The following is a 15,525-nucleotide window of genomic DNA, read 5'->3' on the forward strand; positions in this document are numbered from 1 at the left end:
CCCAGCATCATTTACTGAAGAGACTGTCTTGTTTTCCGTTAGATACTCTTTCCTGCTTTGTTAAAAATTAGTTGGCCGTATATTTGTAGGTCCATTTCTGGGTTCTCCATTCTATTCCATTGATCTATGTGTCTGTTTTTGTGCTAATACCGTACTGTCTTGATGATTATAGCTTTGTAATACAGCTTAAACTCCAGAGGAGAAGTAGGGAGGCAGGGATTTTCCTTGTCCCTCAAACACAGCTATATTGGGATCAGATCACTTGGAACACCCAAGAAGTTGATCTGTGGAGGGGTAGAAGGACCTCCACAGTTGGAGCAAGACAGCTTGACAGGAGTGAGGTGTGAGGAAGTGAAGAGAGGAGATAAAATGGCACAACCATGGAGGAGAGGGAACCCTTTCTGTGGAGAGACAAAAGGAAGAGAAAGGGAGAGGGGTTGTGAAAGTGTGGCTTTGAGTTAGCACAATAGGAAAACCTGGGGAACAAGGTTTTGGACTGGGGAACAAGAAGTATGGAATGTGCTAGTTCTTTTTGAAAACAGCCTTTGGAGCTGAAACTCAGAGGTTTTGGAGGTTCACAACATTCCCCTGAGTGGAGATGTGGCGTGCACTCCTGGGGAGGAAGGAGCTGGCCCTGGAGTGCATAGTGTGGTGTAGCAATCTCCAGGGCACACTGGGAGAACAATCGTTCACAGAGTATTTTGGAAAGATGGTTTATTGCCTCTGCAAGGACAAAAAGACCCTGCAGGTGCAAGCCAAAAGCCTTTTATCAGCAGGTGGTGGGGCTCTACTCCGGAGGAGGGGAGCATATCTGGATCTGCACTGTGTTGGGTCTTTTAAGATTTTGGGTTTTGAACCCCAGCTGAATGCCAAGAATCCACAGAATTGTGGTCCAGGACAAGCTGACTGCCCTTGCTATTCTGTTAGGGCTGAAATTGAGAATTTAAAGTAATGATCATAAAGATACTCACTGGGCTTGGGAAAAGAGAGGAAGGCATCAGTGAAACCCTAAATGAAGAGATTTTTAAAAATCAGAGATGAAGAAAACAATAAATAAAATGCAAAACTACACTAGATAGAATAAATAGCAGGATAGAGGGAGCAGAGGGACAAATTAACAAACAGGAAGACAGAGTAATGGAAAGTAATCAATATGAGAAAGTGAGAGAAAAAAATAGGCAAAATGAGAATAGACTTGGGGAAATCAGTGACTCCCTCAAGCATAATAACATGTGCATTATAGGGATCCCAAAAGATGGAAAAAAATGGGACAGAAAATTTTTAAAGAAAAAAAAATAGCTGGCAATGTCCCTTACCTGGGGAAGGAAACAAATGTCCAGATCCAGAGACATACAGCTACCCCAACAAAATAAAACCAAGGAGGTCCACTGCAAGACACATAGTAATTAAATGGCAAAAAGTAATGTTAAAAAATTTAAAAGCACCAAGAGAAAGCAAGACAATTAAACACAAGGGAAATCCCATAAGGCTCTCATATTTTTCATCAGAAACTGCAGGCCAGAAGGGAGTGACATGATATATTCAAAGTGATGGAAGAGAAAAATCTGCAGCCAAGAATAACCTATCTAGCAAGGTTGTCATTAATAATAGAAAGAGAAAGAGTTTCTCAGACAAATAAAAACTAAAAGAGTTTTTGATAACTAAATGTGCCCTACAGGAAATATTAAAGGCTACTCTGTGAGTGGAAAAGAAAGACCATGAATAAGACTATGAAAAGTAGGAAACACAAAAGCAGTAAAAATAAGTATATCTGCAAAAAATCAGTCAAGGGATACACAAAATAAAGAGATGCAAATTATGACACAATATACCTGAAGTGTGGAGGGATAGGAATAAAGAATGAGTTCAAATTCAATTGACCATCACCTTAATATACATTGTTATATACAGAAGATGTTATATACAAACCTAGTGATTACCACGAATCAAAATACAATAACAGATATACAAGTAATAAAGAGAAATTAATCCAAGTATATCACTAAACAAAGCCAGAAAACCATAAAAGAGAGCAAGAGAAGTAAAGATCAAAAAAGAAGTACAAAACAACCCCCAATAAAACAAGTAATAAAATGACAATAAATAAATATCTATCAATAGTTACTTTGAATGAGGCAACAAGATGGCAGCAGAATGAAAGGACCCAAGACTCATCTCATCCCATGTACACAACTGGATAGCTATCGAATCATCCTAAATATCCCACAAATCAACCGAAGACTGACAGTACAAACTTCACAACTAAAGGAGAGAAGAGGCCACATTGAAGATGGTAGGAAGTGTGGATATGTGGTTTAGGGGAGAAATGAATCCCAGTACTGCATAGGGGAAGGAGCCATGGTCACAGAGAAAGGCAAGAGAGAGAGGTGCACTCAGGGGAGTGCACAAGAATGTTTCCCCAAAACCATTGGCTTGGAAAATGAGAGGGGCTAAATTTTGTGAGTTCTTGCAACTAGTGGGGTTTAAAGTCTGGAGTTTTAAAGGGCAGCAGGATTGACTGGGATAGAACCAAAAGGGCACTGCCCTACCTATGGAGAGAAGGCAGGCAAAAACACACAGGGGCAGTGTTGAAACAGCAATCTAAAGAATGCTGAGGCGCATGGTAGGGATGTTATTTGCTCTTCTGGGAGCATGCCACTGAGAAGCAGTGATCACAGAGATGCCTCTCTGTGAATAAATGAGCTGGCTGGCACCAATGCCCTCCCCTACTCCTTAGCATAAAAACAGAGCAACCCTTAGGAAGTAGCCCAGCACTGACAGTGGCTGCCTCACTTGCTTATACCAAGACCCACTGCTCTGCACTCTGCAGTAGTAACCTTCTCAGTCAAGCTTATCTCAGTCCTAGAGCAGCAGGTCTCTCCCCCAGAAGACCAGCAAAAACCCCTGCCTACAACAGGTCTCCTAACCAGACAGTTCTGCAAGGGCCTCAGTTCTGGTGGAAGTGGTGTCAGGTATCGTTCCACAAACAGACAAGAGAATACCTAGTTAAACTTCACCACATTCAGGCTAGGGACCAAACATTGTCCACTCCAGGCAAGGAAAGCCTCTGCAGATGACTAACCTGAAGGCTAGATCAAAACACAACAGCAGAGAGCATGCAGTATATATTAGAGACACTTAGTGAAGCACCAGACCCTGGACACTGCATGACCTCTTCTTCATAAGGCCATTACTTTCAGGAACAGGAGACATAACTGGATTTTCAAACACAAACAACAAGGTAGAGGCTTAGATAAAATGTGAAGATGGAGGAATTTATCCCAAATGAAAGAACAAGACTGGGCCATGGGCCCAGAGATGTAAGTGAAACAGATATAAGTAACATGTCTAATGGAGAATTTAAAGCAATAATTATAAGGATACTCACTGGGCTTGAGAAATAATAGAAGACATCAGTGAGACCCTTTAACAATAGTATCAAAAAGAATAAAATAGGAATAAACTTCAGATAAATTTTGGTTTTCAATTGGGTTAAATTATAGAATTTTATCATTAAATTTGCTCTTTAATTTTATTTATTTTTCTGCTTTTGGCTTCTATTCACTTAAAACCATGTGTTTTTTGTGTAAGTTTTTATTTAAATTCAAGCTAGTTAAGGGGTACCTGGGTGGCTCAGGCAGTTAAGCATCTGACTCTTGATCTGAGCTCAGGTCATGATCCCAGGGTCGTGGGATTAAGCCTCAAGTTGGACTCTCCACTGAGCTTGAAACTTACTTAGGATTCTCTGGCCCTCTCCCCCTCTTGTGTGCTCACTTTGTCTCTCTCTAAAATAAAAATTAAAAAAAATAAACTCCAGTTAGTTAACATACAGTGTAATATTAGCTTTGGGTATACACAGTATAGTGATTTAACAATTCCATACAACACCTGGTGCTGACCATGACAAGTGAACTCCTTAATCCCCACCACCTATTTAACCCATTCCCCACCCCCTTACCCTCTGGTAACCATCAGTTTGTCTCTGATAAATCACTAGAACTGACTTTCTTGGTTAGGGAAAGGGAGGAGGATAGGCCAGTGGCAAGTGCCTCTTGTTCCAAGCCTCCAAATATACCTCCCAGGATTGGGGTTTGCGCTTAGGGAACTAAAGAAACCTCTCCTTGGGACAGCACATTTAGACCTGTAGTACAAACCATCAGTCCCTTCTTATGTTGATATTCAACTGCATTTATTAAGTTCAGAGAACATGGGAAGAGGTCTTGCAATATTCAAGTGATAGAATTACTTTGACAACTGTTCTGATAGAAGGGTTCAGGGGTTGAATATTTCTTTCCTTCTCCCCTTTGGATTAAACATTGGGCTACTGGCCCCAAAGTGTGTGACATAGCACCTTATTCAGGTAGCACCTGAAGGGTAGCAAGACAGCTGGTGACAGCTGCAGAGTACACAGTAGGAAAGAAGACAAGTAGTTTGCTACCCCTGCCTGAACAACATTGACAATGTGATTTGGGTGCCACTTTTACATCATGAGCACATTCTACTAACACCTTCTACCACAGGGCTTTCTCTAGAACACAAGGATAAACTAGAGTTCTTCCCCAAATAATAAGTACTGACACCCCAAAAATAACAGACACCTAGAACAGGCTTCTGCCAAACACAGGGTGTGACTGGAAACACAGCTGAATGCCCACCCCTGGAAAATACGACTCAAGTAGATTATCATTCTGATTGCCCTAAATTGGCCCCCCACCTGGGCCATATACAGTCCCTTGGGTTTAACCAATTAGCAGTAATTATCTTGAATATTTGGACACCTAGGAAATTTGGAAAAGGAGAGGTATGTATGGCAACCACCAGCAGACATAGCAGCAAGGCTAAACTGTAGTTACATCACCAGGTGGAAATTCTGTCCCAAGCCACTTCTCCAGTGGTCTGGAACCAATAGTAATCCTAGAGCAGTCCTCTTACAAAGCTACCCAAAAGTCAGTGTGAATGGCCTAGTGGTCCTGCTTGTAAAGCCACTTGGGGTGTGGACCTAATCAACTATTCAAAAAGGGGAACTGACCGGCCTCTGTGCAGGACCTCAAAATTGAGTCAGAGGAACTTTAAAGACACTATATGACAGAGATATGTTATAGCCAACTTGAAGACATAAGATAAACCTTCCTTCCGAATTTTGTTTGGATATCCAGATTGATAATGACACACACAGGCCAAAAACATATGGAAAAGTTTATTACTCACAAAATGAAGGCTTTCTAAGAGAGTAGCACAGCTCCCAGGCAGGTCCAAAAATGCCTTGAGATAATAGGGGAAAGAGACTGGCTTGAAGTTTGTACAGTGGTTGGACATGCATGGATTGAATTTATCACATGTTCCAAAGGGAGGAGGATTCAGGCTTTCTTATCATCTCACCCAGTTGTGAGGCAGAAGTGGAAGAGAATGGGGTGGGGCTGAAAAGCTTAAAAGTTAAAAGTTAAATGTCAAATATAAATGGTGCTTTATAAACACATAGCTTAAAGCCCGCAATATGGCCGGGATATGATAGAAGATAAACATCTACCTTGAGTCCGAGGTAAGCAAGTTGTCTCCATTAAGGTATTTCAAACCTGCAACCACAGATGCTAAATATATGTGCACATGTACATATATACATGGAAATGTATATCCATGAACAAAATATGTTTATATCATATATATGTATATATATGTATATATATGCATATATATACATATATATATATATGTATTTCAGATTTTCTAAACGAAAATATGCCATAGGTAATAATCCATTTTTTCTTTTTCTGGGAACGATTTTAATTCAAAACATCAAATATATTCAGATGGAAGTTTAACTGATCTAAGTGTTGTGGAGTTAGAAGCAAATTCACCTGCACTCTGAAAACTATAAAATATTGATGAAAGAAATTGAAGATGACACAAACTAATGGAAAGATACTTCATGCGTATGGATTGGAAGAAAATAATATTGTTAAAATGTCTATGATACTCAAATCAATCTACAGATGTAATAAAATACCTATCAAAATATTTATCACAGCATTTAATCACAGATGTAGAGCAACCCTAAAATTTGTATGTAACAACAAAAGACTGTATAGCCAAAGCAATCTTGAAAAAGAAGAACAAACTGGAGGTGTCACAATCCCAGACTTTTAAGTTATATTAGAAAACTGTAGTCACAAAGACAGGATGGTACTGGCACAAAAAATAGACACACAAATCAATGAAACAGAATAGAAAACCTGGGGGCACCTGAGTGGCTCAGTCAGTTAAGCATCTGCCTCTCGCTCAGCTCATGATCCGTTTGTGAGTTCGAGCCCCGTGTCAGGCTCTGTGCTGACAGCTCAGAGCCTGGAGCCTGCTTTGGATTCTGTGTTTCCCTCTTTCTCTCTTTCTCCTTCAAAAATAAATAAACATTAAAAAGAAAGAATAGAAAACCCAGAAATAAACCCACAAATGGCCAGTCCGGGAAATACACATCAAAACTACAATAAGATAGCACCTCACATCTGTCAGAATGACTAAAATTAAAAAAAAAAAACATAGGAAATGACAGGTGTTGGTGAGGAATGTGGAAGAAAGGGAACATTTGTGTCCTTTTGGTAGAAATGCAAAGTATTGCAGCCACTCTGGAAAATAGTGTGGATGTTCCTCATAAAGTTAATAATAGAACTGCCCTATGATTTACTAATAACACTGCTGGGTATTTACACAAAGAAAACAAAAACATGAATTCAAAGGGATGCATTCACTCCCATGTTTATTGAAGCATTATTTACAATAGCCAAACTATGGAAGCAGCCAAAGTGATGATGTGATACATACACACACACACACACACACACACACACACAGGGAATATTACTCATGCATAAAAAAGAATGAAATCTTGCCATTTGCAAAGACAGGGGTGGTCTAAGGAGTATAAAGTTAAGTGAAACAAGTCAGTCATAAAAACACAGATGACAATATGATGTCACTCATATATAACATTTAAGAAACAAAACAATGGGGAAAAATAGAAACCAAAATCAAACTCTTAACTATAGAGAACAAACTGATGGTTTCCAAAGGGGAGGTGGGTGGAGGATAGGTTATATAGGTGATGAGGATTAGGAGTACACTTGTGATGTACAATACTGGGTATTGTATAAAGTGTTGAATCACTGAATTGTATACCTGAAACTAATATTAAAATGTATGTTAACTAATTGGAATTTAAATAAAAAGTTTAAAAAATAAATGTTCAATTAATCTTTGGCAAAGGAGGAAAGAACATACAATGGGCAAAAGAGAGTGTTTTCAAAAAATGGTTTTGAGAGAACTGGACAGCAACATGCAGAAAAATGAAACTGGACCACTTACTTACACCATACACAAAAATAAATTCAGAATGGGTTAAAGATCTAAATGTGAGACTTGAAGCCATGGAAGTCCTGGAAGAAAGCACAGGCCATTATCTCTCTTATATCAGTTGCAGCAAAATTTTCAAGATGGTCTCCTGAGGGAAGGCAAATAAATGCAAAAATATGGGCGTCTGGTTGGCTCAGTTGGTTAAGCATCCAACTTTGGCTCAGTCATGATCTCATGGTTCATGGGTTCAAGTCCTTTGTCAGGCTGTATGTTAATAGCTCAGAGCCTGGAGTCTGTTTCAGATTCTGTGTCTCCCTCTCTCTCTCTGCTCCTCCCTGGCTCACACTCTGTCTCTCTCTCAAAAATAAGTAAACATTAAAAAACATTTTTAAAAAGCAAAAATACAATATTAGGAGTACGTAAAAGAAAAAAAAAACTTCTGCACAACAAAGGAAACAATCAACAAAACTGAAAGGCAAGCTACAGAGTGGGAGATTTTGCAAATGACACATCTGATAAAGTGTTAGTATCAAAAACATATAAAGAAACTACACAACTCAACATCAAAATATAATCTAATTGTATGGAATTGTTGAATCACTATATTGAACACCTGAAACTAACATAACACCGTATGTTACCTACACTGGAATTAAAATAAAAACATTTAAAATTTAAAACAACAACAAAAAAGAAAATGAGTCCAGAGGAATTAAGATAGTGATGTAGTAAGGGGACGCTGGGCTTGTCTAGTCCCTCTAACATACCTAGATCAACGTCAAATTATTTTGAACACCTAGGAAATCGATCTGAGGATTAAGAGAACAATATGCATAATTTGTGGGAGAAAACATGGGAGGTATATGGTGCAGAGGAGAATTTGGGGGAGAGAAAAGCTGCAAAGGGTGCTGCAGAGGGGTGGCCGCCCTTTTTGCAGAGAGGTAAAACAGAGGGGGAGAGGGAGCAGTGTGTTGGGTTTGCACAAGGAAAACATTCCCCCCAAACCATTGACAGGGAGTCCTTAGGAACTGAATATTGCAAGTTTTTGCAAACAGTGGACCTGAAGTTCTGAGTTTTTGGAAATCGACACCATTTTCTGGAGTGGGCAAATGGTGCTCCTTGGTAGAAGGAGGGGAAGCCTTGGAGTGGACAGTGGAAAGCGTGGTGTGGGGAATCCTCTGGGTTTCACTTGGCAAGGAAGTTTCCCTTCCCTGAATGCATTTGGAAGAGGGTATATTGCCTCTGCAAGGACAAAAGATTCAGCTGCTGCATTTGAGTGGCAGTTCAACTTCAGGGGAAAGAGTGTTTGCAGAAGACAGATAAAATGGTCACAGCTTTTCACTGTTCTTCACCATAAACTCTAGACACTTGCTCAGTTGTGAGACCGCTTTTCTGGGACAGAATAGTGCCAGGCGCAACACTGTGAGGCTATCCTCCAGAGTCGGTGTAATGGGTCTGTGTCCTGATCAGCCTTTTAAGATTTGGAGCATTGAATCCCAGTCATGTGCCAGAGATAAAACACCAGGGAGCTATGGCATCAGGCACGTCTATGACCAAGGCACAGAAGGGTTAAGGTCAGGGATCTAATGGAAGCCTGTGACACAGGAGGGTAGATTGTTCCCTTGTCTTTCAGGGCTATCTGAACAGGGGTGGGAAACAGCTTGCCTACCTGGGGACAAGAGAGTAGGGTGATGCCATCTGCTTTGCCCACAAACATTGTCAGACTTCAGCGAATAACAGTGTCCCCAGTGGAGGTTGGAATTGTTTACACCAAACCCTACCCACCCATTCTCCCCCGTGCCCACCCTGCACACTACAGGGTCATCTTTATGAGGGCAAGTCTCGCAGTGGACCTCCTCCCTAGAGGACCAAAACAGGAACCCCTGCATGCACCAAGTCTACTGATTACAGAGTGCTCCAAAGTATCACCTTCAGTAATAAGATCAGTCTTTTGTTTTTTGGTTTTTGTTTTTGTTTTTGTTTTTTAAATCAGGCTTATAATTGTTGTTGTAGTTGTTCATTTATTTGTTCTTTTGTTTCTTTTTTTCTTGTTTTTGGGAACAGGATTCTTCTTTCTTTTTCTTCTTTTTGCCTTATTTTTCTTTAAAATCAGGCTTATAATGTTATGTTTTGTGTTTGTTGTTTTTTTTTTGTTCCCTAATTTTTATCTTTTTTTTTTTTTGGATAAGGCTTAAAAAAAAAAAACCCATGCTTGTTTGAACAAATATATCAAAACACACTTAGATAAAAGTCCAAACACTCCCTACTGAAAACAAAGAGGAGCTCTGCAGGCGACTAACCAGTGGGAAAGAGAATCCAAAATACAACAACAGAGTGTACACAGCTTACACCAGAAACACTTCCTGAAGCACTGGACCCTGAACAATGTATAATCCCTTATTAATATAGCATTACTTTCAGGAGCAGGAAACATAACAAGCTTCATAACACACAAAATACAGAAATCTAGACAAAATGATGAGATGGAGGAATTTTCCCCCAAAGAAAGATCAGGAAGAAACCATAGCCAGGGATTTGCTCAAAACAGATAGAAATAATATATCTGAACAAGAATTTACCACAGCAGTGATAAGAATACTAGATGGATTTTTAAAAAGCATAGAAGACTCCAGAGAAACCCTTGCTTCAGAGATAAGAGACCTAAAAACTACTTGGGGCAAAATAAAAAATGTTAAAGCTGACTGGATGTAATTACAATTGAAGAAGCAGAGGATCAAATAGGTGACATAGAATATAAAATTATGGAAAATTATGAAGCAGTAAAGAATAAAGAAAGAAAAATATTAGATCAAAAATTTAGAATTAGGGAAATCAGAGATATTTTAAAACACAATAATATCTGTATCATAGAGTCCCCAAAGAATAAGAGTGGGGAAAAATGAAAAGGTTTATACGAACAAATTATAGCTGAGAACTTCCCTAATCTTGGGAAGCAAACAGGCATTCAAGTCCAAGAGTCCCAGAGAACTCCCTTCAAAATCAACAAAACAAGTCAACACCAAGACATATCATAGTGAAACTTGAAAAATACAAAGATAAAGAGAGAATTATGAAAGTAGCTAGGCACAAAATGTTCATAACCTACATGGGTAGATAGATAAAGTTAGCAGCAGACCTGTCCACATAAACTTGGTAAGCAAGAAGGGAGTGGCATGGTATATTTAATATGCTGAATGGGACACATATGCAGCCAAGAATACTTTATAAAGCAAGGCAGTCATTCAGAATAGAAGGCAGATAACGAGTTTCTAAGAGAAGCAAAACCTACAGTTCATGAAAACTAAGCCAGCTGTGAAAGAATTATAAAACGAGACACTTTGATCAGGGAAGAGAGGCCAAAACCAAAAAAGACTAGAAAGGAACAGAGACAATCTACAGGAAGAGCGACTTTACATGTAATACCGTAGATATCTATCAGTAATTACTATGAATGTAAATGGACTAAGTGTTCCAATAAAAAGACACAGGGTGTCAAAATGGATGAAAAAAAAAAAGCCTTGTCAATATGAAGGTTACAAGAGACTCTTTTTGCCCCAAAGTCACCTTCAGATTGAAAGTGATGGAGTGGAGAGACATTTATCATGCTAATGGAGGTCAAAAGAAAGTTTGTGTAGCCATAATTATGTCAGACAAACTAGATTTTAAATCAAAGACTGTAACAAGAGATGAAGAAAGGCACTATATCATAATAAAGAGGTCTACCCAAAAAGAAGTGCTAAGAATTGTAAATATTTATGGACCCAAATTAGAAGAATCCAAATATATAAATCAATTAATAACAGAGGTTCTTGGGTGGCTCAGTTGTCTAAGTGTCTGACTCTTGATTTCAACTAAGGTCATGATCTTGTGACTTGTGAGTCTGAGCCCCACATTGGGCCTTGGGTTTTCTCTCACCCTCTCTCTCTGCCCTTCCACCACTCCCATGCATGCACAAAGCATGCATGCATGGGTGTGTTCTCTCTCTCAAAATAAATAAACATTAAAAAATAATAAACATAGAGACACTCATTGATAATTGTGTGACAATAGTAGAGCACTTTAACACCCCAACTTACAGCAATGGACAGATCATATAAGCAGCAGATCAACTAGGAAACAATGGCTTTCAATGACACACTGGACCAGATGGACTTAATAGATATATTCAAAACATTTCAACCTAACAGCAGAATAAACATTCTTTTTAAGTTCACATGGACATTCTCCAGAATAGATCACATACTGAATGACAAATCAGCCCTCAACAAGTACAAAAAGATTGAAATAATACCATACATATTTTCAGACCACAATGCTATGAAACTTGAAGTCAACCACAAGAAAAAAATTGGGGAAGACCACCAATACATGAAGATTAAAGAATATCCTACTAAAGATTGAATGGCTTAACCAGGAAATTAAAGAAGAAACTAAAAATTACATGGAAGCAAATGAAAATGAAAACACTGCAGTCCACAATTTTTGGAATACAACAAAGGTGGTCAAAAGAGGAATACACACACACACACACACACACACACACATACATATAGCAATTCAGGCCTAACTCAAGAAAAAAGAAAAGTACCAAGCACACAACCTAACTTTATACCTAAAGAAGCTGGAGAAAGAACAGGGAATAAAGCCCAAAACCAACAGAAGAAGGTAAATAACAAAGATTTGAGTAGAAATAAATGATATCAAGTTAAAAAACATGCAACAAAACTAAGAGCTGTTTCTTTGAAGTAATTAACAAAATTGACAAACTCCTAGCCAGACTTCTCAAAAAAAGGAAAGAACTCCCCCAAAATACAATCATTAATAAAAAAGGAGAGATCACAACCAGCACCACATAAATACAATAATTATAAGAGGATATTATGAGCAATTATATGCCAAAAAATGGACAATCTGGAATAAATGGATAAATACCTAGAGATATAAACTACCAAAACTGAAACAAGAAGAAATAGAAAATTTGAACAGACTCATAACCAGTAAAGAAATTGAATCACTAATCAAAAATCTCCCATCAAACCAAAGTCCAGGCCCAGATGACTTCCCAGGGGAATTCTACCAAAAATTTGAAGAAGAGATAATACACTTTCTTTTGAAGCTGTTCCAAAAAATAGAAATCGAAAGAAAACTTCCAACCTCATCTGTGAGGCAAGAATTTCATTGATTCTACAACCAGACAAAGACTCGACTGAAAAGGAGAATTAGAGGCCAATATCGTTGATGACCCTGGATTCAAAAATTCCCAACTAGATACTAGTAAATTGAATTCAACAGTACTTTAAGATAATTATTAACCACAATCAGGTGGGATTTATTCCTGGGCCTCTGGGATGGTGCAAAATTGGCAAATCAATCAATGTGATACACCACATTAATAAAGAAAGGATAAGAATCATATGATCCCATCAGTAGATGTGGAAAAAACATTTGAAAAATACAGCATTTTTCATGATAGAAACACTCAAGAAAATAGGAATAAAAGAAACATACCTCAATATCATAAAAATCATATGTGAAAGGCCCACAGCTAATATCATCTTCAATGGGAGAAAACCTGAGAGCTTTCCTCCTAAGGTCAGGAACATGACAGCCATATCCACTGTCACCACTCTTGTTCAACATAATACTAGAAGTACTAGCCTCAGCAATCACACAACAGAAGGAAATAAATGGCATACAAATTGGCAAGGAAGAAGTTAAACTTTAACTCTTCACAGATGACATAATACTGTATGTGGAAAACCCAAATACTACACCAAAAATTGCTAGAACTGATACATGAATTAAGCAAATTCACAGGATATAAAATCAAAGTAAATATATCTGTTGCATTTCTATACACCAATAATGAAGCAGCAGAAAGATAAATCAAGGAATCAATCCCATTTACAATTGCACCAAAAGCCACCAGATAACTAGGAATAAACCTAAGCAAAGAGGTAAACTATCTGTGTGCTGAAAATTCTAGAACACTTATGAAAAAACTTGAAGAAGACACAAAGAAATGGAAAAAGAGTCCATGTCTATGCTAATGGATTGGCAGAGAAAACATGGTTAAAGTGTCTATAATTCCCAAAGCAATCTACACATTCAATGTAATCCCTACTAACATAACATCAACATTTTTCCTAGAGTTAGAACTAGCAATTCGAAAAAGTTTATGGAAACAAAAGACCCCAAATGGCCAAAGTAATACTGGGGGGGGGGGAAGCAAAACAGAGGCATCACAATTTTGGGCTTTTAGCTATATCATAAAGTTGTAGTCATCAAGACAGTATGGTACTGATACAAAAACAGACACATAGAGAATAGAATAGAGTAGAATAGAATAGAATAGAATAGAATAATAGAGAACCCAGAAATGGACCCACAAGTGTATGACCAACCAGCCTTTGATAAAGCAGGAAAAGAGTATCCAATGAAAAAAAGACAGTCTTTTGAGGAAATGGTGCTGGGAGAACTGGACAGTGACATGCAGAATAATAAAACTGGACCACTTTCTTATACCATACACAAAAATAAACTAAATATGGATGAAAAGCCAAAATGTGAGACAGGGAAACATCAAAATACTGAAGAATACAGGCAGCGACCTCTTTGAACTCAGCCACAGCAACTTCTTACTACACACATCACTGGAGGCTAAGGAAACAAAAGCAAAAATGAACTATTGTAATGTCATTAATCTAAAAAGTTTCTGCACACTGAAGGAAATAGTAAACAAAATTAAAAAGGCAACCAATGGAATGGTAGAGGATATTTGCAAGTGACATATCAGATAAAGGGTTAGTATCCAGAATCTATAAATGCTTATCAAATGCAACACCAAAAAATAAATCATCCAGTAAAGAAATGGGCAGAAAACATGAATAGACACTTTTCCAAAGAAGAAGTCCAGATGGCTAACAGACACATGAAAAGATGCTCAGCATTACTCATCATCAGAGAAATACAAATCAAAACCACAACGAGATATCACCTCACACCAGCCAGAATGGCTAACATGAACAACTCAGGAAACAACAGATGTTGGCAAGGATGTGGAGAAAGGGGAATATTTTGGCACTATTTGTGGGAATGCAAACTGATGCAGCCCCTCTGAAAAGCAGTATGGAGGTTCTTCAAAAAAAAAAAAAAAAGAACTACCTCACAACACAACAATTGCACTGCTAGGTATTTATCCACAGGACACAAAACTGCTAACTTGAAGGGGGACATGTTCTCCAATGTTTATAGCAGTGCTATCTACAATAGCCATATTATGAAAAGAACCCAAATGTCCATAGACTGATGAATGGACAAAGATGTGGTTTACAATGGAATATTACTCAGTGATCAAGAAGAATGAAATCTTGTTATTTGCAATCATGTGGATAGAACTAGAGTGTATTATGTGAAGCAAAATAAGTCAGTCAGAGAAAGACAAATGATTTTAGTCATATATGGAATTTAAGAAAAAAAATGATGAACCTAGGGGAAGGGAAGAAAAAATAAGATAAAAACAGAGATGCAGACAAACAATAAGAGACTTTTAAATACAGAAAACAAACTGAGGGCTGTTGGAGGGGTGGTGGGTGGGGAATGAGCTAAATGGGTGATAGGCATTAAGCAGAGCACTTAATGTGATGAACACTAGGTGTTATATGTAAATGATGAATCACTGGGTTCTACTTATGAAAACAATACTACACTGTATATTAGCTAACTTGAATTTAAATAAATAAATTAAAAAAAAAGAAAATGCAAGAATAATTAAATTCACACATTGAAAAGAATGAAGAAAATTTAAGACAGTTTGGAGAAGGAAAAAAGACACAGAAGATTAAAATTAGGACAGTGTACAAGAAAGTAAGTGTTACAAAGCAGTGCAAGAATGCTTCTGGAAGAAGACAGTCTTGAACCCTGTACTTCATCATTCATCCCAAAATAAAAATTTGACAAAAGCTTTTGTGGGAGGTACTTATAACATCTCATCTGGTGAAGGAGGTGGAGCCTGCTCCTGAAGACCTGGATTCAGAGACTCATCACCTGGTGGATGAGGTAAAAATGTTGTTAGTGTTGTTTTTAACATCAGCAAGATAAATCCTTAACACTCAAGTCAAATGTCATATGTACACTGTTCACAGTGAGTAGCCAAGAGGAGCAGGGTTTTATTCTGTTCTTAAC

The 15,525-nt window shown here is 38.0% G+C and overlaps 1 pseudogene; it reads left to right on the forward strand.

Annotated features, from left to right (window-relative positions):
- The first annotated feature begins 598 nt into the window (after positions 1 to 598).
- LOC122467993 overlaps positions 599 to 15,525 on the forward strand; it is a 40,836-nt pseudogene continuing 25,909 nt past the window's right edge.

This window comes from Prionailurus bengalensis, chromosome B3 (genome assembly GCF_016509475.1).
Source record: "Prionailurus bengalensis isolate Pbe53 chromosome B3, Fcat_Pben_1.1_paternal_pri, whole genome shotgun sequence".
NCBI lineage: Eukaryota > Metazoa > Chordata > Mammalia > Carnivora > Felidae > Prionailurus > Prionailurus bengalensis.